At 44.6% G+C, this 21,382-nt stretch overlaps 1 protein-coding gene and 1 pseudogene across 4 annotated transcripts in view; one reads left to right on the top strand and one right to left on the bottom strand.

The window, feature by feature from the left end:
* Positions 1 to 21,382, bottom strand: part of Tpx2 (TPX2 microtubule nucleation factor) — a 62,490-nt gene that overhangs the window by 34,774 nt on the left and 6,334 nt on the right. For 2 of the 4 annotated variants that reach the window (XM_028887529.2, XM_037205302.1), the window contains exons 1-2: positions 12,542 to 12,646; positions 9,864 to 9,980 (exon numbers count right to left, since the gene is read on the bottom strand). The gene's annotated coding sequence lies outside the window, so the exon portion shown is untranslated. Of the gene's footprint in view, positions 1 to 9,863; positions 9,981 to 12,541; positions 12,647 to 21,382 lie in introns of those variants that run through there. The other 2 variants (XM_037205300.1, XM_037205301.1) reach the window with 1 other exon arrangement.
* LOC114705586 lies at positions 17,100 to 19,371 on the top strand (annotated as a pseudogene).

The following is a 21,382-nucleotide window of genomic DNA, read 5'->3' as shown; positions in this document are numbered from 1 at the left end:
TAAACGCTTCTCCTGGTCCACTGCAGGACAAACGCCCGTCTAAGTTGTACATCGGGGTGCTTAGCAGAGGGCCTTACGAATAGTTCTGCCAAGTACTAGTTTTCATTCCTCAGGAATATTTTAAGAAAACTCTATTTCTGGGCTGAAGGCGTAGCTCAGGGGTAGAAAGCAAATTCAGCATGCATGAATGAGGGTATGGGTTTGATCTAACACAGAGGGAGAAAAACAAAACGTAATTCCCTAGGCATGAAGAAAACGACTTAATACACATCAAAGCCTTAACATGCCTAAGTCAAAGAACAAGTCAAGTCAACAATACAGACCTCCCCCCACGCCAACAAAACTCTGCATTCCACTGTGTACAAACGTAGTAAGTTTAACCCTCCCATTCCAGTTCTATCTAGTAACAAAATAGCTGAAAGCAGTCTGAAAAATAGCCTAGAGGCCATACCCACTGACAAATAATTGCCAATGAATCCCAGTGAGCTGTTGAGACAGGCCATCAGGGCACAAAGCCTGTAAATTCCAGCACTCAGAAGAGAGAGGCAGGAAAACTCTAGACGAGCTACTAGAGTCCAGTCTGGTACACAGCAAACTCTGAGCCAACAAGGACTATACAGCAAGACCCTATCTCAAAAGGAGAAATGTTGTTATCTTGGAGAAAAGTAGATACCTATAATATTTACATAAAGTTATCCCCTCTTGGGACTGGTGGGATGGCTCAGTGTAAAGGCATGTGCTACCACACCTGGCAATCTATGCTCTCCATTCCTGGTATCACATGAAAGAGGATCTGACCCCTGTAAGTGGTCCTCTGACCTTCATATATGTATCATAGCACACACATACACACAAACACAAATATTTTTTTTTAAAACCTTTCTTTAAGCTGAGTGTGGTAAAGCATGCTTTTATCAAAGCACAGAAGACAGAAGCAGGTAATCTCTGAGTCTAGCCTGGTCTACTTACTGAGTTCCAAGCCATGCCAGAGCTTTAGAGGGAGACCTGGTCTCAGAAAAACAAAACAAGACAAAAAACAACAAAAAACAAAAGCCTTTCTTTAAACTCCTATAAAAACTAATTAAAAATTCATGCTCAGTGAGCATGGTGGCACATGTCTTTAGTCCCAGCACTGGGGAGGTAGAGCCAGGCGAATCTCTGTGAGTTTGAGACCAATCTGGTCTACAGAGCAAGTTCCAGGAAGCCAAGAATTTTACACAGGGAAACCCTGTCTCCAGAGAGAGAGAGAGAGAGAGAGAGAGAGAGAGAGAGAGAGAGAGAGAGAGAGAAGAAAGAAAGTTCATGCTCATTTAACCCAAAAAAAACTTTTATAAAAATTGAACTAATCCGGGCAGTGGTGGCGCACGCCTTTAATCCCAGCACTCAGGAGGCAGAGCCAGGCAGATCTCTGTGAGTTCGAGGCCAGCCTGGGCTACCAAATGAGTTCCAGGAAAGGTGCAAAGCTACACAGAGAAACCCTGTCTCAAAAAAAAAAAAAAAAAAAAAGAATTGAACCAGAGCCAGGTGTAGTGGCATACACATGTAATCTCAGCACTTAGGAAGTAGAGGCCAAGGCTAGTCTGCACTGTGGAATAATCCTACTGTACACTGTGAAAATGTGTTGCTCTCATTGTTAATAAAAAGCTGATTGGCTGATAGCTAGGCAGGATTTTCAGGACAGAGAGAATGCTGGGAAGAAGAGCCGAGTCTGAGGAGTCTTGAGACAGACTGGGAAGAAGCAACATGGGAAGTTCATTGATGAAGTAAACAAGCCTCAGGGCAGCACATAGATTAATAGAAATGGGTTAATGTAAGTTGTAAGAGCTGACTGGAGACAAGCCTAAGCTATTGGCCAAGCATTTATAATTAATATTAAGTCTCTTTTTGGTTATTTGGGAGCAAATGCCAGGATGCAGAGAAACTCCACCTACAAGTCTAGACTACATAAGATCCTGTTTCAAAATACAAACACACACACACACACAAACAGAGCAAGGTCTGGTAGCTTATACCTAGAATCTTACTACCCAGGAGGCAAAGGCAGGAGGACTTACTACAAGTTCAAAGCCAGCCTGGTCTACATACACACAAGTTCTAGGGCTACATAGTGAGCAAACAAACATTACAGTCATACAGCTGCAATCCCGCCAGGTGGTGGTGGTGCATGCCTTTAATCCCAGCATTCAGGAGACAGAGACAGGTGGATCTCTGTGAGTTCAAGGCCAGCCTGGTCTATAGAGCAAGATCAAGGATAGGAACCAAAACTACACAGAGAAACGTTGTCTCAAAAAACAAAACAAAAAAAAGCTACAATCCTAGCACATTTTGAATCTGTTTCACGTATTCTACACATACTCCATGGCAAATTTGAGCATATACCATCACTTAATGATATATAAAATTATTTATATTCCATTTTTAGAATTTTCCCCAATATTTTCACTTTAAAAGTACTTCTAGAAAAACATTTTTATAGCTAATATTCTGTACATATTTGTTACTTTTTCTCTAAAATAATTTTTATGAGGTAAAAATGAGACAAGGGATGTGAAAATACTCCTCAGAAGAGGAGAGGAGTGTGCCAGGTCCCTAACCCCATCACCACCAACTCTATGCACTGGCAACTTGCATACTGGAGGTCTCTAAACTACACCACAGCCACCATACACTGAGCTCAGTCACCAACCTTCATTACTGCCCGGTGCTTTGGCCAGCATTTACTTAGCTCCTCAGTGACCTGAGTAATGAGGAAAGTATTTCTGAGTTTTATAGTGTCTCAGAAATAATTGTTATAACAAATAACAGCCAGGCGGTGGTGGCGCACGCCTTTAATCCCAGCACTTAGGAAGCAGAGGCAGGCAGATCTCTGTGAGTTTGAAGACAGCCAGGGTTACATAGTGAGAACCTGTCTAGAAAATAAATAAATAACAGGGATTTTTTTGTTTGATTTTGTTTGTGGAGACAGGATCTCTCTGTGTAGCCCTGGCTGTCCTGGAACTCGATTTGTAGACCAGACTGGCCTCAAACTCACAGAGCCTCTGCCTCCTGAGTTCTGGAGTTCAAGTGTGTGCCATCACCGCCTGGCCAAAGAGCAGATTTCTACAGTGCCATCATCATACACACCACTCAACCTCTCCCCATGAACGCATTATGGCTTTAACTCTGCATAGCAACATCCTAGTTGAAGACTTAGTGTAGAAACACGATACTCTGGAATTGGAAAGAACCGTAGGTAACATCTGACTTTTGCAGTTTATAGATAACAATTCATTAAAAACAAGGGTTTGCCAAAAACCATGACAACACTTAAAACAGTGGCTATAAACAAACAAACACGGAATACAGCTACCAGAGAAGCCAGCTTGTAGTAAGTACTAAATCTTTATTGTTTCTAATGCCCATTTACAACCTTGTAAAGCATCACTCCTCCCGCTGGAAGAGGAAGCTAAGGATCAGACTAACTACTCAGTACCAGCCATGTCAAGAAGGGCTGGCTCCGGGCTGCAGCACACCCTCTGACACCCTCACCTACTGTGGGAATCAGCGGTGCTGGGAGGGTCAGGTCTCATCGGCCTGTAAGCTGGCTCCTGACCTGTTCTCCAGGGTCTTTTGACTCGGAGAAGGCTCTCTACTGTGCCACTGGAAACTTTCCACTCTCCTTCACTTCCACTTTCATTAGTGGTTGCCTTGTTTTGTTGATCTTGTTATTTTTGTTGCTGTTTTGTTTTTGTTTTAAGACAGGGTCTCACTGTGTAACCCTGGCTTGCCTGGAACTTGATCTGTACAACAGGCTGGCCTCAACAATTTATCAGTTAGCCTCTGCCTCCAGAGTGCTGGGATTAAAGGCGTGCAACACGACACCCAAGCTTTTTTGTTGTTGTTGCTGGTTGGGACTTATATATAGCACAGACTGGCCTAGAACCTGCTGTGTAGCCACACTGCACACAATACACACCAACTCATAGCATATAAATAAATAAAGGCCAAAAAAAAAAAAAAAAAGACCATTAGTGAAGGGTTTCTCTGGCAATAGTTAAAATTCCCTGGTTGAAAGGAGGCCATTTTCCTGTTCTTTTGAACAACTATGCTGGGAGACATGGGAAAATCTTAGATTCCCATGATCTCAATGGCTAATTGAGGTCACTGGGAACACTTCCCAGGCAGGACTATAATGAAGACAAGCAGAGCTGGGGAAGAAAAGGACAGGAATGTAAAATGCCACAATCGCACTTGGCCCTCTGAAAACTATGATTCCAGCAACTCTCTCTTGAGAACCTGTGAGCACACTAGGATATGTTTTTTTTTTTTTTTGGGGGGGGGGTGGTTTTTTGGTCCTTTACTGAAGCCTCTTTCCTTTTCTTTTCCTTGTATTTATTTTGGAATTCTTACTTCTTTTTATTTTATGTGCATGGGTGTTTTATCTGTTTGTGTATCTGGGTACCACCTGTATGCAGTGTCTGCAGAGGCCAGAAGAGGGGATAAGATTCACCTGGAACTTAGCTGCCATGGGAATGTGAGCAATCAAACCCAGGGCCTCTGGAAAAGCAGACATGTTCTTAACTGTTGAGCGATCTTTCAAGCCCCTTTCCTACTCTTTCGAGTCAGGGTTTCTCTGTGTAGCTTTGCACCTTTCCTGGAACTCACTTGGTAGCCCAGGCTGGCCTCGAACTCACAGAGATCCACCTCCCGAGTGCTAGGATTAAAGGCATGGATATGTGTTTTTTTAAGATTTATTTATTTATGCATTTTAAGTATGAGTGCTCTGCCTGCATGTATGCCTGCACGCCAAAAGAGGGCATCAAATCACATTATAGATAGTTGTGAGCCACCATATGGATGCTGGGAATTGAACTCAAGACCTCTGAAAGAACAGCCAGTGCTCTTAACTGCTAAGCCTCATCTTTTTTTTTTAACTTGTATGATGAGTGTTTTGCCTGCATGTATATATGTGCACCACCTGCATGCAAGTTGCCTGCAGAGGTCCTAAGAGGGCATCGAATGCCCTGGAACTGCAGTTACAGATAGCTATGAAGTACCATGCGGGTATTGAACTCAAACCTGGGTCCTCTGCAAAACCAGCAAGCACTTTAACCACTGGGTATCTGTCCAGCCCAATGGTCTATTTTTTATTTTTTAATGACTTATTTATTTGCCTACATGTGTGACTGTGTAAGGGTATTGATTGGTCAACTCAGGAGGCCACCCTGCCACTCTAGCTGGGCACGGTGTCCCACACCTATAATGCCAGCACTTGAGAACCTGAAGCAAGAAGACTGCCAAGTGTGAGGGCATCCTGGGCTACACAATGAGGTCCAGGCCAGCCTGGGCTACAAAGTGAGACTGTCTCAGATAAGAAAAACACAAGAACAATAAAAACACCCTGCCTCTCCTCAAAGTGGGATCAAACTAACAAATATGTATCCGTTATCTCTTGAGATCTCCTCCTCTCCCTCAAAGGCTGACAAATTATATGAAGAAAGTGAAGCAGGTCAGGGAGGTAGCTCAGCGAGGAGTGAACCAACGAACGTAGCAAGGACCAGGACACACAGCAGAGCAACTAACTGCTAAATCAAGATCAGTTCACACACTGCCTCATCACAAACAATAAACAGTAGGATGTCCAAATATCAAAAATTAAAGTCTGTTCTGTTGGAGCCTAGTGGGATACCGCAGAGGTCAAAGCTAAGGGCAGCTGTTTAAATGAGAGCCCATGAATGGTGGGAACTGGTCCCTTCCTGCACCCCTTAATCAAGATTGAATTTCTGTCAACAGGTCTCACTGAAGGAAGCGAGGGAAGGCACATATGTCAACCACATTCCCTTAAACAAAACAAGCTGCCAAGCAAGAGAATTAGCTTCATATTTCAAAATTATCTGAAACTGCCACAACACAGGCTCCTGAAAAATTACAAAGAGTCTCAGTATCTGGCTTGGTGGCACTTTAATCCCAGCACTGGAAAGCAGAGGCAGGTGGATCTCTAAGTTCAAGGCCAGCCTGTTCTACACAGCTAATTCCAGGTCAGCAAGGGCTACATACTGAGTCCTTGCCTCTACAAAAGAAATAAATCAAAATTAAAATAATAAAAAACTAACAAAAAAAAACAACTTTTTTTTTTTTTTTTTTTTTTTGAGACCAGTTTCTTTGTGTAGCCTTGACTGTCCGGGAACTAACTCTGAAAAAACAGCTTCTAATGAAAAATAATCCTACAGGAAATCAGAGAAAGAAAGAAAAAAAGTCTAGGGCTGGAGAGATGGCTCAGGAGTTAAGAGCACTGTCTGCTGTTCCAGAGAGGAGGGGTTTGATTCCCAGCACCCACATGGTGGCTCCCAACCATCTATAACTCTAGTTCCTGGGGATCTGACACCCTCTTCAGGCCTCTATGGGTACCTGGTAAGCATATGGTATACATACATTGATGCAGATAAAAACACTCAAGCAAAATAAAATAAAGTAGAAATATTCTTTAAATAAGTAAAGAAAGGGGCTGGAGAGATGGCTCAGCGGTTAAGAGCACTGGCTGTTCTTCCAGAGGTCTTGAGTTCAATTCCCAGCAACCACATGGTGGCTCACAACCATCTGTAATGAGATCTGGCACCCTCTTCTGTATAGATAATAAAACAAATAAGTAAAGAAAGCCTACTCAATATGCTATGCATGAATCAATATGCTATATATGAACAAGTACTTTATAAAATTGCCTGTTAAATATCACCCATCATATCATATAGCCCATCTGTTCCCAAACACTGAAAAGATACACATGTGTAATCATTTCCCTTTGGATAAAAGACAATAGAGCCAGGCAGTGGTGGTGCACGCCTCTAATTCCAGCATTAATCCCAGCAGAGACAGGCAGATCTCTGTGAGTTCGAGGCCAACCTGGTCTACAAATCGAGTTCCAGGACAGCTAGGGCTACACAGAAAAAACCCTGTCTCAAAAAGCCAAAATAAAGAAATAAATAAATAGACAAACAAACAACCAAAGAGTCTTACTAACGTTTTCTAGGGAAGAAATGGGTGAAAAAAGGAACCAAATGGAGGTAAACACACAGGAGGAAGGCTGTAGAAGAAGCAATATAACCTGTTTCTACATTCATCTGAAATTAGCCTCATGTTGCCTCTTATCTCTCTTCACTCACTCTCAGACCAAAACTAAGTGCCCTTGACAAGCTCTACAAATCAAAAGGGGCAGGTTCTGAAGGGGTGGGGAGCAGCACAGAGCACATTCTAATAATCGAGCCTGAAACTGCAGGCTAGCAGCTCCTAGCAAAACAGAGGATGTGAGAGGCACCTCACCACCCAACTGTGAGACAGAGAAGAAAGCTTTGGTAATTCAAGAGAGTCAGCAGAAGTCAAGGCTTCATTAGAGGCAGTCAGTTAAAGTCTCATCTAGGCAAGACATTTTCTCACCAACACCCTCTCCCACCTTCACAGGGCTAAGTGATCTTACCACATTAACACATATTCTCATTTTACCCAGAGAGAAAACATCTACATTTTTTCATTGCACATGAGGGATTAAAAAGGGTCAACAAATGGCAACATATCCAACATCTGGCTTTGACTATTAATCAAACTTACAAACTACATCTGAAGAAAGTTCAATGAACTTTGTATCCACATTTGCTAATGTCTATGTTGAAATCCGATCTGTTTACAGAAACAGATCTATGAAGCTCCCAAAATTGGGTCAATTTAAAATCCAAAACAATCCCTCACCATCCAAACACTCAGAAGTCACCAAGGACACACTGGAGACTTGTTCTAATTCACCCAGAAACACCACACAAATGTGTTTTTATTTCTCAAATTTACCAATTCCAGCCAGGCATGGTGTCATCGTGAATGGAATCACAGCACTTGGGCAGCTGAGGGAGCAGGGCAACCATGAGTTCAAGGTCAACATAGGCTGCCTAGCGAGCCTGAGGCCAGCCTCAGCTATCTCAGAACAACATCTCATCTCAAAAGACAAGCAAGGACAACAGAGATGGTTCAATGGGTGAAGGGGATCGTGGGCAAGCCTGACAACCTGAGCTCCATCCCGAGAATCTATGGCGAAAGGGGGGAGCCAACTCCTAAACACACTCGGGCCTCCACACACACCACGTACTCATGGCCCTGATTGCACACATGAATGCATCCTCTCTCTCTCTCTCACACACACACACACACACACACACACACACACACACACACACACACTTCATATTTTACAGATTTTGTTTTGAGACAGGGTCTCCCTATGTAGCCCTGGCTATACTGGAACTCACTATAGATCTGTCTAGCCTAGCCTTGAACTCACAGAGATTTTACTGCCTTCCAAGTACTGGGATTAAAGGCACACCTGGCTCATATTGTATTTTTTTTAAAGCTTTATTTATTTGTGTATGTGTTCATATTAACGAAATATATTCACTCAGGGCTTCCTCCACTCCCATACCTCCCTTGACATATTTTTGAGACAAGATCACATGTGGCCCAGTCCAGTCTTAAAATGACCGTATTGCTGACCTGCAATTTCTAATACTTCTGCCACCACCTCCAAGTAGTGGAATTACAGGATCTGCCACCAAGCACAACTTGTTCTTTGTTTTTTAAAATTTTTTGAGACAGGGTTTCTCTGTGTAGCCCTGGCTGTCCTGGAACTCACTCTGTAGACAAGGCTGGCCTCGAACTCAGAGATCCACCTGCCTCTGTCTCCCAAGTGGTGGGATTAAAGGTGTGAGCCACCACCACCCAGGTTGCTTTGTTTTTTTGAGACAGTGCCTCAAAAAATATAGGCCAGACTGGCCTTGAACTGAATATATAGCAAAAGCTAGCCTTCTGATTCTCCTGCCTCAGTATCCTAAGTCTGGGATTACATCCCCATACCTAGCTAAAATATAGACTCAGACAAAACTCTGCAATGTCATTTAAGCTAGGCACTGTGGCCCAGACCTGTAATACTAGCTACTGAAGTAAAAACAGGGGGATCACAGTTCAAGGCCAGTCTGGGCAACAGAGTGAGACCCTGACTCAAAACAGGAAGTACAGACAGGGCCAGGTGTGGTGGTACACACCTTTAATCCCTGAGCTCTGAGGCAGGCAGATATCTGTGAGTTCTAGGCTATCTCAAAACAAAGTTCAAAGAGGAGAGCTGGAGAGCTGGATCAGTGACTTAAGACTAGTCTCCCTTCCAGAGGACCTGGATAGGATTCCCAGAACCCACATGGTGGTTCATAATGGTCTATAACTCCAGTTCCAGGGGAACCGATGCCTTCTTCTGGCCTCTCCTGGCACCAGACACACAAGTGATATACAGACAGACATGCAGGCAAAATACTCATATGTTTAAGATAAAGTTTAAAATATGCACAAAGTAAAATAAAAATAATAAAAATTAAAAGTCCAAAAAGGATTGAGCCTACTAGCAGCTCAGTGTGAAGCTCTCTCTGTCTTCCAGCCCCAACACAACAACACGTTAGCCAGAATTTCTCTAAGAAGTAGGATAGTGGACGATTTTACGTTTCCTTTTCCAAAATGTAAGGAATATCTTCCTAAAATATGTACTAGCTTTAAAAGACACATGTGCCAGGGGGGGGGGGGGTGGTGGTGGTGGTGGTGGTGGTGGTGGTGGTGGTGGTGGTGGTGCACGCCTTTAATCCCAGCACTCGGGAGGCAGAGGCAGGTGGATCTTTGTGAGTTCGAGGCCAGCCTGGGCTACAGAGTAAGTTCCAGGAAAGGCGCAAAGCTACACAGGGAAACCCTGTCTCGAAAAACCAAAAAAAAAAAAAAAGACACATGTAAGATATTTAAACATTTATGAAGCTGGTATGTACGCTAACATTTGCCTCCTTTGAGTGTCACTCACCACGGATACACACCTGACCTGTAGTTAACTCGTCTCTCCAGCCCACGTCCTATGGCCTGGCCTCAAGACAGCAATCACCTTCTCAGGTCTCTTCTGAACCTCTGCAGTCCCACAGCCACTTATTAAGAACCTGGAAGCAGCAGAAAGGTATTTTAAAAGGTTAAGAATAAACTTGAAAATTTTTGGCCAGGCAGTGGTGGCGCACGCCTTTAATCCCAGCACTTGGGAGACAGAGGCAGGTGGATCTCTGAGTTGGAGGCCAGCCTGGGCTACAGAGCGACTTCCAGGACAGCCAGGGCTACACAGAGAAATCCTGTCTTGAAGAAAAGGGAAAAAAAAAAAAAAAAAAAGCTTTTATTTACATACTAGAAAACCTCAAATTTGCCAACCTGTTGGAGCCCACTAGGTTTCCTAGTAGCTGTACCCAGCAGGACTGCATAAGAGGTTGATTGGACCACAGGCCTGGTACCAGGTGACTGTAACTAGCAAGGGGGAGGTCTTTTGCTCCACCCCTTGGCATTGTCATAAATAGACCTTTGGAATAAAGTTCTGGGCTGGTGGAAAGATCCAGGCCTACCCGAGTCCATCCTGTGTTTTCTCTGTTTCTCTATTTCTAACTAAGTCTCTTATCCCTCAATCCTCAAGCGTTCTTGGGTATATAAGAGTGGGGGCTGGTCTCCACACCAACCCACTTAGTATGATTCAGTGTTTCACATCTGCTATTTGCTGTCAACTTAGCAGGACCTTCCTATCCATCCAGTTCACTAGAGAGGCAACCTGTCGTTCTCAGCCCCAGATAGCCACACTGCCTTACAAATGTCAGTTTGTATCCCACATACTTCATAAATCCAACCTTTCCTGTATTGTCTCGTCCATCTCCTTCACCTCTAAACTGCCAGAATTCTTACAAAACAAATACCATTTTTATTTACATATTAGTAACTTACCCAGTTTCCGTCTTAAAAATAAAATTGGTAGAGTTCTTCTTTAATATACACAAAGACCTGAGCACAGAGACCCCAGCACCACATAAACAGAGTGTGGTAGTACAAACCCAGCATCTAGCAGTGAAGGAAGGTTAGGAGTTCAAGAACAGCCTATGCCATGTGGTTTCTTTCAGGCCCATGTGAGCTACAAGACCCTATCTCAACAGTAGTAATCATTACTATCATCACACACACAAAAAGGACAGGGTACCCCAGCCGCTCCGCCTACCACAAGCAAGGTACTGGGTTCAGACCCCAATACCACACACACACAAAGAATCAACTATTTTGTCCTCAAGCACACCAGAAAACCCTTGAATATAGACTTTATCATGTTATCTGTATACAAACAGTATCTAATATCAACTAACCTAAGCACACAATATACTCAAAGGTCAATCAGTTGGTTCAGTTGGCTAAAGGCCACAATAATTTTGAACCCAAAATGACAATCTGATACTACTGAATAGACACTTAAACCAACAGAGGGTACACATTATGACCGGAGTGGGGAGTGGACTTGACAGATGTTGTAATACACTAATACACAGAGGCCACACGAAAGAATATTCTCACTAGCCAGGCATAGTGGCACACATCTTTAATCCTAATAGCTGAGAGGTAGAGGCAGGTAGATCTCTGTGAGTTTGATGTCAGCCTGGTCAACATAGTCAGTTCCAGAACAGCCCAGGGATATGTAAAGAAATCCTGTCTCAAAACAACAAGGGGATAAAGAGATGGCTCAGTGGTTAAGAGCACTGACTGCTCTTCCAGAGGACCTGGGTTCAGTTCCCAGCATCCATATGGCAGTTCACAATTGTCTGTAACTCCAGGATCCAACACCCTCACACAGACTTACAGGCAAAACAACAAATATATTTACTATAGCAGCAAATAATTCTTTAGTAGTTTGTATTTTTTCAATATGAGAAAAAGTCAAATAAAGGCAAAGGACATGTGAAGATAAAAGGTAAGGATAAGCCAGGAAGTGAAAAAAGAAAAGGAAGGAAGGAAGGAAGAATGGAAGAAAGGAAGCAAGCAGAAATAGTTTGGTGGGAGTCCTTGCTACTCAGAAAATTACATATGATTACAAATCAAGAAAATGAGGGGGTAACAACCCACAACACTATATGATCTGGGTCATTACTTTCCTTTGCCTCCAATCTATAAATGTCCCAGGAAAGAACGCTAAAAAGGCAGAAACATGCAATGACTCGATACAATGGGAAGGGCAGGAAGGACAACATAAAGTGAAGTTTACATCCCAAACAGAAGACAATCAAGTGGAATTAAACTCTGCCTCAACTGTGTTGGCAGAACACCAAGTTACTTTCCTATCTCAGACAAACGCAACTGGTGTCGGTGGCGATACCTTTTCTTCCACCAAGACTATTTAATGGCAGGGCTATTTCCACCCACTGGGCCTCGGCTTCCTTCTCTAAAGTGATGCTAAGAGCAGACATTGGAGAGCAGTGCTAACACGAACAGTCGTAACCGTCTAGTGCCTGACAGTCTGGAGCAGCGTCTGCTCCGGAGTTCCCAGGAATACCGGCTCCGAGTCCGAGGCTTTACCGCAAAGCCGGGTCACCGAAGCCCGCGCTCCCTAGGCTGTCAGGGCTTGCCCCGAGGATCCCCTACCCTCTCAGAAACGTGGAGGAATGGCTCCCGCCGCACCGCCGCTCCCCATCACCTTCCTACCACTTACCCGGCTTCGCCTTGCAACAAATCTAGAAGCCAGCGCCGCCCGTCCGCTCCGGGACTCAACCGGTACAGTTGAAATTTTGAACTCGGGCACCCAGTCGAATGTACCAATCAGAGAGCCGGGAACAAACAAACCCCGCCCTCTGATTGGCCTCGAAAAATGCAGCGACGCCGGAAGTTAGGAGGCGGAACCAAGCTGACAACTGGCCGGAGAGCCTTCAGGGAAATGTAGTCTCTTGCACTAAGGGCGCACATTGAAACTCTACTACAAAACCCAGAATCCTATGCTCTTATTTGGTTTTTTTTTTTGTTTGTGTTTGTTTGTTTGGGGTTGGAATTGGGTGAGAGGTTGTTTGTTTTGTTTTGAGGTAGGGCCTCTTGGAGCCCAAGCTTGCCTGAATCCTCACTGTGACTGAGGATGACTTTAAACTGTTTACCCTTCTGCCTCCCCCACCTCCCAAGTGCAGGGACTTCAGGTGTGTATCATCATGCTAGGCTAGTTTCTAGTTAATTGGGAGAATTGGTACTACATTTAAGTATATAATGGAGGTTAAATATATAATGCACCCTAGACCTCCCAGAATTCACAGAAGGAAATTTTTTACTGTTTTGTTTTTGTTTCCCCAAGACAAGATTTCTCTGTGTAGCTCTGGCTGTCCTGGAACTCACTCTTAGACCAGGCTGGCCTTGAACTCTCAGAGATCCGCCTTCCTCTGCCTCCTGAGTGCTGGGTTTAGAGGTGTGCACTACCACACTGGCCTTTTTACTGTTTCTAAAGATTATTTTCTCCATGTTTATACATTGTGTTTCCTACAAGGAATCCAGTGTGGTAGCCCCGGCCTTTGACACTAGCACTCAGGAGACAGAATCATCAGGGTGAATCTCTGTGTATTCTAAGCCAGCGTAGTGTGCACAGTAAGTTCCAGGCCAGCCAAGGCTCTGTAAGGAGACCTTGTCTCCAAAAACAAAAAGTCTCCTACAGGCAGCATACACACTTCCTTCCAGCTCTCCTTCCCTGTCACTATGGAGTCTCCATACTCTGTCCAGTCCCAGACCTGCCCCAATATTAACTGGCGAAAAGCAATGATTCTGTGATTTCATCTTTCCTTTTAAGTCCCAACTGTATTATTGTCTTTAATACTCATTCCTATGTTTTTGTTTTTTTGTTTTTTTTTTTTTTTTGAGACTTTCCTGGAACTCACTTGGTAGTCCAGGCTGGCCTCGAACTCACAGAGATCCACCTGCCTCTGCCTCCCGAGTGCTGGGATTAAAGGCGTGCGCCACCACCGCCCGGCGGGTTTTTATTGTTGATAAAACATTATGACCAAGGCAACTTATAAAATATATCAATAAGTTGGGCTTACAGTTCCAGAGGGTTAGAGTCTATGATGGCCTGCCTCTGCTTCCAAGTGCTAGGATTAAAGGCAGGAGCCATCACCGCCCAGCTTATTGCTCAACTTTTTTTTTTCAGCCCTTGCCTTTTCTTTTAAAACATAGGAATGAGGCCGGGCGGTGGTGGCGCACGCCTTTAATCCCAGCACTCGGGAGGCAGAGGCAGGTGGATCTCTGTGAGTTCGAGGCCAGCCTGGGCTACCAAGTGAGTTCCAGGAAAGGCGCAAAGCTACACAGAGAAACCCTGTCTCGAAAAATGAAAAAAAAAAAAAACCAACCTAATACAATCCCACTAACAGGTCTTAGAGCACCAACCATCTTCACCAGGATCTCTCCACACCAGCATGTCACCACCAGCATGTCACAAGCTGACAAAGGCTGCAGCAGAGTCTCCTGGCCTTTCTAAGCCGGATGGGACATGGGAATAGACCCCAAGATGGCAGGCAGATCAAGTTCTTTACTTAATTTTGTTTGTTTGTTTTTTGAGACAGGGTTTCTCTGTGTCGCTTTGGCGCCTTTCCTGGAACTCACTCTGTAGACCAAGCTGGCCTCGAACTCACAGAGATCCTCCTGCCTCTGCCTCCTGAGTGCTGGGATTAAAGGTGTGCATCACCACTGTCCACTTTCAGTAGATGGACTGGGTTGGTAACACAAAGAATGAAGCGGCAGAGGCGGTGATGTGGCGGGGGTGAGGCGGGGGTGTGGCGGTGGCAGCAACAACTGAACAGCCCACATGTCAAACTACAGAAGTGGCCAGGTCGCCAGCTGCTCAACAGCTGAAGAAGCAACTGAGCAGTCCAAGAGTCCAGCGTGTGGCTCATGCCTGTAATCCAAGCACGTGGGAGTTGAAAATAGGAGGATCAGGAGTTCAAGGCCAACAGGGAAGGGAGAGAGCTGAGGAGTAAAGGGAAAGAAAAGGCTGAACGGAGTCAGAGGAGAGACCCCAGGCCCTGGGTGCTGGAAGAGTTCCAGAGAGCAGGGAAGTCTTTGGAGCCAAATGTCTCAGACCCCAAGCCAACAGCTGTGGCATTGGCCAGTGTCAAGGGCTACGGAATCTCCACTTCCTAGACCTACACAGCAGTAACACCCTATGCTGTCAAGGACCAAGCAATCTGTGTGGCTCAGACCTGCCTGGAACCTGCAATGCCAGCCGCAGCACATGGCTAAGGGATCATTTCTTCCTAGGCCACCACAGGGGTGTAACATTTGTACGGCTGGGGCCATACCCAAGGGCCGAATGAGAACAGTTAACGCTAGAGGGTACCAGCTGCAACTGTTCCTGCCTGCCTCCTGCCATGCAAATATGCTACCTGGTAAATACATACATGTAAGAAACAGAAACCAGAAGGTACATTTTTCAAAAAGGACAGAAAAAGAATCTGTGGAGGGTGTAGAGAGATGGCTTCTTCCCGCTATTCCAGAGGACCTGAGTCTGATTCCCAGTGCCTATGTCTGGTGGTTTATGACCACCTCCCTTCTTGGCAGACAGACAGACAGATGCATGGATTTCTTTTTCTTTTCCGTTTTTTGTTTTTTTTTTTTTTTTGGTGTGTGTGTGTGGTTTTTTTTTTGTCTGTTTGTTTTTTGTTTTTCTGAGACAGGGTTTCTCTATGTAACAGTCCTGCAGTCCTGGAACTCACCGTGTAGACCAGGCTGGCCCTGAACTCACAGAGATCTGCCAGCTTCTGCCTCCCTGGGATTTAAGGGCATGCACCATCATGCCCAGCCACATGGATTTTTAAAAAATAAAAATAATCTGTGTGACATGAGACAAAATTCAACAGGAAAAAAAAAGGTGAAAACAGGTAGTTCTCAGAAGAAGAATATCTTCATGCCATCAAAGACAAGAAAAGAAGCCTGGCATGGTGGCACACTCCTGCAGTCCTAGCTCTCAGGAGCTTAAGGCAGGTCTGTGTGTTCCAGGCCAGCTTGGGCAATACAGCAAGACCCTGCTTCTGCCTCCCAAGTGCCAAGAGGACAGGCATGCCCAACTTTAAAGTAAGAATTTGTACAGCGCTAATTGCTAGATCTCAAACTCAAGACAAATGGCCAATGTTAACTGAGGTGCCTACTAACACATCAAAGCAGACGCTGGCTGCCAGTCTGTTACAGGGTCCTCCTGGCTGGCATACTGCACCCCCTACCCAAAACTCTCCAGCCCAGGGACTGGCTGGGTTTTTCTTCCCTGGCTTCTCTGATTCCTATATAACCCAGCCACTTTGGCTACGCCTCACACCGGCCTCTCTGCCTCTTGGCAGCCGGTCTTGTTCCTGCTCTCCTGGCCTCATGGCTTCCGGTTCTCCCCTCCCTGTCTTTTCACATGGCCCAGCTACGTCTGTTGGTCACTAATAATAACAGAGGGGCCAAAGGGATTGCTCAGTGGTTAAAAGCACTGGCTGCTCTTCCAGAGGACTGGAATCTAGTTCTAATTGCCTGTAACTCCAATTCCAGGAGATCTGATGCCCTCTTCTGGCCTCCTCACATATACACACGTTAAAAAATAAAAATCAAGAAATCTAAAGTCAACAATCTTTTTAAAAGCAGTGGACAGGGCTGGAGAGATGGCTCAGTGATCAAGAGCACTTGCTCCTCTGCTGGAGGATCTGCGTTTGATACCCAGCATCCATGTGGCAGCTCACAACTATCTGTAACTCCACTTCCAAGAGATCTATGCCCTCTTCTGGCTTCCACAGGCACCAGGCATGCTCATGGTGCACAGATATGCATGTAGGTAAAGTACCCATACACATTAAAAAAATAATAAAATTCAAAAAACTTAATTTTAAGTAGTGGTAGAATTTGAGGGTGGGAAAACAAGTGTGGTCCTCCCTCCTGCACAATAAAGCCCTGCAGTTAGTTTTTAAAAAGAAAAAAGGGGTTGGGGATTTAGCTCAGTGGTAGAGCGCTTACCTAGCAAGCGCAAAGCCCTGGGTTCGGTCCTTAGCTCCAGAAAAATAAAATAAAATAAGAAAGAAAAAGGAAAAAAGATCCTGGCATTTGGGAAGCAGAGGCAGGAAGATTGAGGCCAGCCTGGTCTACAGAGTGAGTTTTCCAGGGCAGTTACACAGAGAAACCCTATCTGGAAAAACAAACAAAAAAAGAAAGAAAGTAGTGGTAGAGATAGGTTTAGCTGTTTTACAGGGAAATTGGCATGTATTAAAATGGCAGCCATGCAGCAACAGGATATCCAGGCAGAGTCCCAGCGAGGCCCCAGTGTTGATACTGTAGCAGAGACCAGGAGCCTCGAATCAAATCAATGATTCTCTGCAATGAATGCCTGCATGTAAAAATGTATGGATAAAAGGGTTTACTGTGTGACTTACTTGGGTCACACTGAAGCTTCCATGACGACTGTCCCTTTCTTCCTTTTTTTCCTCCCTTTTTAATCTTTTTTAAAAAGATATCTTTATTTGTTATGTATACAATGTTCTGTCTGCATGTACACCTGCAAGCCAGAAAAGGGCACCAGCTCTCATTACAGATGGTTTTGCAATACCATGTGGGTGCTGGGAATTGAACTCAGGACCTCTGGAAGAGCAGCCAGTGCCCTTAACCCCTGAGCCATCTCTCCAACCCTCCCTTTATCTTAAATTTTATTATATTTTATTTGGGAGGTTTCAGGGGCAGAGGGCAGATGAGAGGGAGATGGGATATGGGTGGGATCAGGATGCATGATGTGAAAGATCAGAATAATAAATAAAAAAAGAAAGGTTAAAAAAATGGCAGCCATGAAGCCTGATATGGTGGTGCATGCCTTTAATTCCAGCCCAGGGAGACAGAGGAAGATAGATCTCTGTTAGAGACCATCCTAGTCTACATAGTGATAGGACTTACATAGTCCTGGCTGTCCCAGAACTCACTATATAGACCAGGCTGGCCTGGAATTCTTAGAGCTCCTCCTGCCTCTACCTCTGAAGTGCTGTGATTAGAGGCATGCCATCATGCCTGGACTTATTTCCTATTTCTCTTATTTTTAGCCAAGAATAAACATTCTCTTCACTGGGAGAGAAGGGGGTTGAGGGAGGGAGAAGAGGGGAAGAAAGAAAAGGGGGGAAGGAAATTCTGACATTCTAGTGAGAAGACAGATATCAAACAGGGTAAAAAGTAATTGGTAAGGATGTAGTGAGTTAGGAGGTGAGCTATGTAACAGATGTTGACTCAGCCTGAAGGGTGACTGTCGAGACGAAGAGGAAGGCAGGGATTGGACACAGGCTAGGCAAGAAAGACAGGGGTCTGCCTAGGCCATGGCCACCCCATTTCCAGGACATTTCTCTCCTACCCACCTATTCCCAAATACCTGGCAACCACTTCCCAAATCACCACACAGAGGCTTATATTACAAATGCTCTGCCAATAGTTCAGGCTTATTATTAGCTAACTCTCACACTTAAATGAACCCATATTTCTTTTCTTTCTTTCTTTTCTTTCCTTTTTTTTTTTTTTTTTTTGTTGTTGTTGTTGTTCTTCCGTGACAGGGCTTCTCTGTGTAGTTTTGGTGCCTGTCCTGGATCTCGCTCTGTAGAGCAGGCTGGCCTTGAACTCACAGAGATCCGCCTGGCTCTGCCTCTCAATTGCTGGGATTAAAGGTGTGAGCCACCACTGCCCAGCAAACCCATATTTCTATTTATGTTTGCCATGTGGCAATACCTTTATTAGCATGGCACATCCATCTCCTGCTCCCTCTGCATCTGGTTGGCAACTCCCTACTCTGCCCTTCCTCTTCCCAGAATTCTAGTTTGGCTCTCACGCTCAGTCTCTTCTTGCTCAGCTCTCAACCAATCAGCTCTTTAATTAGCCAATGAGAAAAATACATAGTAGTGAGGAAAAAGATTGTTCCACAGCATTTCTTCTTTTTTGTCTAAATAAAAAAGGAAGGTTTTAACTTTAACTTTAACATAGTAAAATTGTATACAATAAAAAGTTATTAAGAATTACAATTATACCCGCCCCGACGCCTGCTACCTCGCAAGACTTCACGGCTGTCTCCCTCTTTCCGTTCTGCTGCCACCAGGGCCACATGAGCCACGGCCGCATCGGTAAACACTGAAAGCACCCAGGAGGCCGCGGTAATACTGGAGGCATGCATCACCACAGGATCAACTTCGACAAATATCATCCAGGTTACTTTGGGAAAGTTGGTATGAGACATTACCACTTAAAGAGGACCCAGAGCTTCTGTCCGACTGTCATCCTGGATACATTGTGGACACTGGTCAGTGAGCAGACACATGTCAACGCTGCAAAGAACAAGACTTGAGCTGCTCCCATCATTGATGTTGTGCGATCGGGCTACTACAAAGTCCTGGGGAAGGGGAAGCTCCCTAAGCAGCCTGTCATCGTGAAAGCCAAACTTCTCAGCTGAAGAGAAGATAAAGGGTGCTGGAGGTGCCTGTGTCCTGGTGGCTTGAAGCCACCCAGGGAGGTTAATTAAATGCTAACATTAAAAAAAAAAAAAAAAAGAATTACGATTACAATATCTAGTCTATTTTAATTTGAGAAAATACTGTATTATCTATCTTTTTTTTGTTTGGTTGGTTTTGGTTTTTTGAGACAGGGTTTCTCTGTGTAGCTTTGCTGTATTATCTATCTTATCCAAAGGTTTTTTTTTTTTTTTTTGGTTTTTTGGTTTTTTGGTTTTTGGTTTTGTTTTTTGAGACAGGGTTTCTCTGTAGCTTTGGAACTTGTCCTGGACTAACTCTGTAGACCAGGCTGGCCTTGAACTCACAGAAATCCACCTGCCTCTGCCTCTGCCTCCCGAGTGCTGGGAGTCCAAAGTTTTGAACCTAATTTACCTTTTATCATAACTAAGGAAAACTATAACTATCTAGTCTTCAGTTTCATCAAAGACCCCAGGAGGGTGAAATGTTACCTAATGACAGGACATATTGCTGCCTGGACAGTCACCCAAAGTTCCTCTGTAACACGGGGGCATTCACCTCTGTCCTACAGGCCTAGCATGTTTTGTTAAAGAGGGAAAGTGCAACAAAGCTGTGTGTTCAGGGCCTGCTAGACAAAAGGTACTAAGTGACTGATGAAAAGAATGAATGAATGACGCCATTCATTTGTTCACAGCAGAAGGCCCAAGTGCTTCCAAATTAAGAAGTGTGCCTGGCCCAAGAGACTCCAAGCCTGTCATATCCTCCACATTCACTGAGTTTTGATCTCAGCTCAAATACCCTTCCTGGATGAACAGGTGGCAATGAGGTCTGAAATCACAGAAGCAGAACTGTAGTGCTAGCAAGAAACACAGTGTGCACATCTGGTCCACTCCATCCACAATTTCGACATTACTGACGGAGGGGGCCAAGGATAGAAATAAGGAAATCAGTGCAGGCTCTTGCATTGTACAATAGTTTCAAAAAATTGGGAACCACCTAAATCTTCCTATGTAGGGGAATATTTCATGAAACTACCTATAATGCAATAAGTAGCTGGGTGATGGTGGTGCATGCTTTTAATCCCTGCACTCAGGAAGCAGAGGCAGAGGGATCTCTAAGTTCAAAAACAGCCTGGTCTACAGAGTGAGTTCCAGGACAGCCAGGGCTACACAAAGAAACCATATCTCGGAAAAGAAAGAGAGGGGGTGGGGGAGGGGGGAAGAAGGAGGGAGAAAAGAAAGTTTCTTTTTTCATTCAGTTTTTCCTAGACAGGGTTTCTCTGTGTAGCCTTGGCTGTCCTAGAACTCACTCTGTAGACCAGGTTGGCCTCAAATTCACAGAAATCTAAATCTGTCTGCCTCTGCCATCTGAGTACTGGGATTAAAGGCATGTGCCGCCTGTGCCGCCTGTGCCGCCGCCACCACCACCACCACCACCAGCTTTTTTTTTTTTAATTATTATTATTACATGTACAGTGTTCTGTCTGCATGCACGCCTGCAGGCCAGAAGAGGACACCAGGTCTCATTATAGGTGGTCGAGAGCCACGGTGTGATTGCTGGGAATTGAACTCAGGACCTCTGGAAGAGCAGCCAGTGCTCTTAACCTCTGAGCCATCTCTCCAGCCCGAAAGACACCTTTTTCAAGTTAAAAAATGAATTAAAGGTAAAGGCACTTCCTTCCAACCCTAACAACCTGAGAACCATGCCTGGGACCCACAATAAAAGGAGAGAACCCCACTCCTACAAGTTGTCCTCTGACCTCTACACATGACCCCCCAACACACACACACACACACACACACACACACACACACACACACACACACACGCAAATAAATAAATGTGAAAAAGTAACATTTAAAATGAATTGTTAATGGATAGAAATGCATTATGAAGCTATTATGTTTTGATAAAATATCAGAAGGGGGGCGCAGGAGAGATGGCTCAGAGGTTAAGAGCACTTGCTACTCTTGTAGAGAACCCCAGTTTGGTTTGGAGCACTCAGATCCAGCAGCTCATAACAGCTTGTGCCACAGTTACCTTCAGCGGGCTACCTGACTCACCTGGAGAGGGAA

The sequence above is a fragment of the Peromyscus leucopus genome, chromosome 4 (assembly GCF_004664715.2).
Source record: "Peromyscus leucopus breed LL Stock chromosome 4, UCI_PerLeu_2.1, whole genome shotgun sequence".
Taxonomy (NCBI): Eukaryota; Metazoa; Chordata; class Mammalia; order Rodentia; family Cricetidae; genus Peromyscus; species Peromyscus leucopus.
Note: the sequence above shows the minus strand (reverse complement) of the source record. Positions and strands in the feature narration are given on the sequence as shown.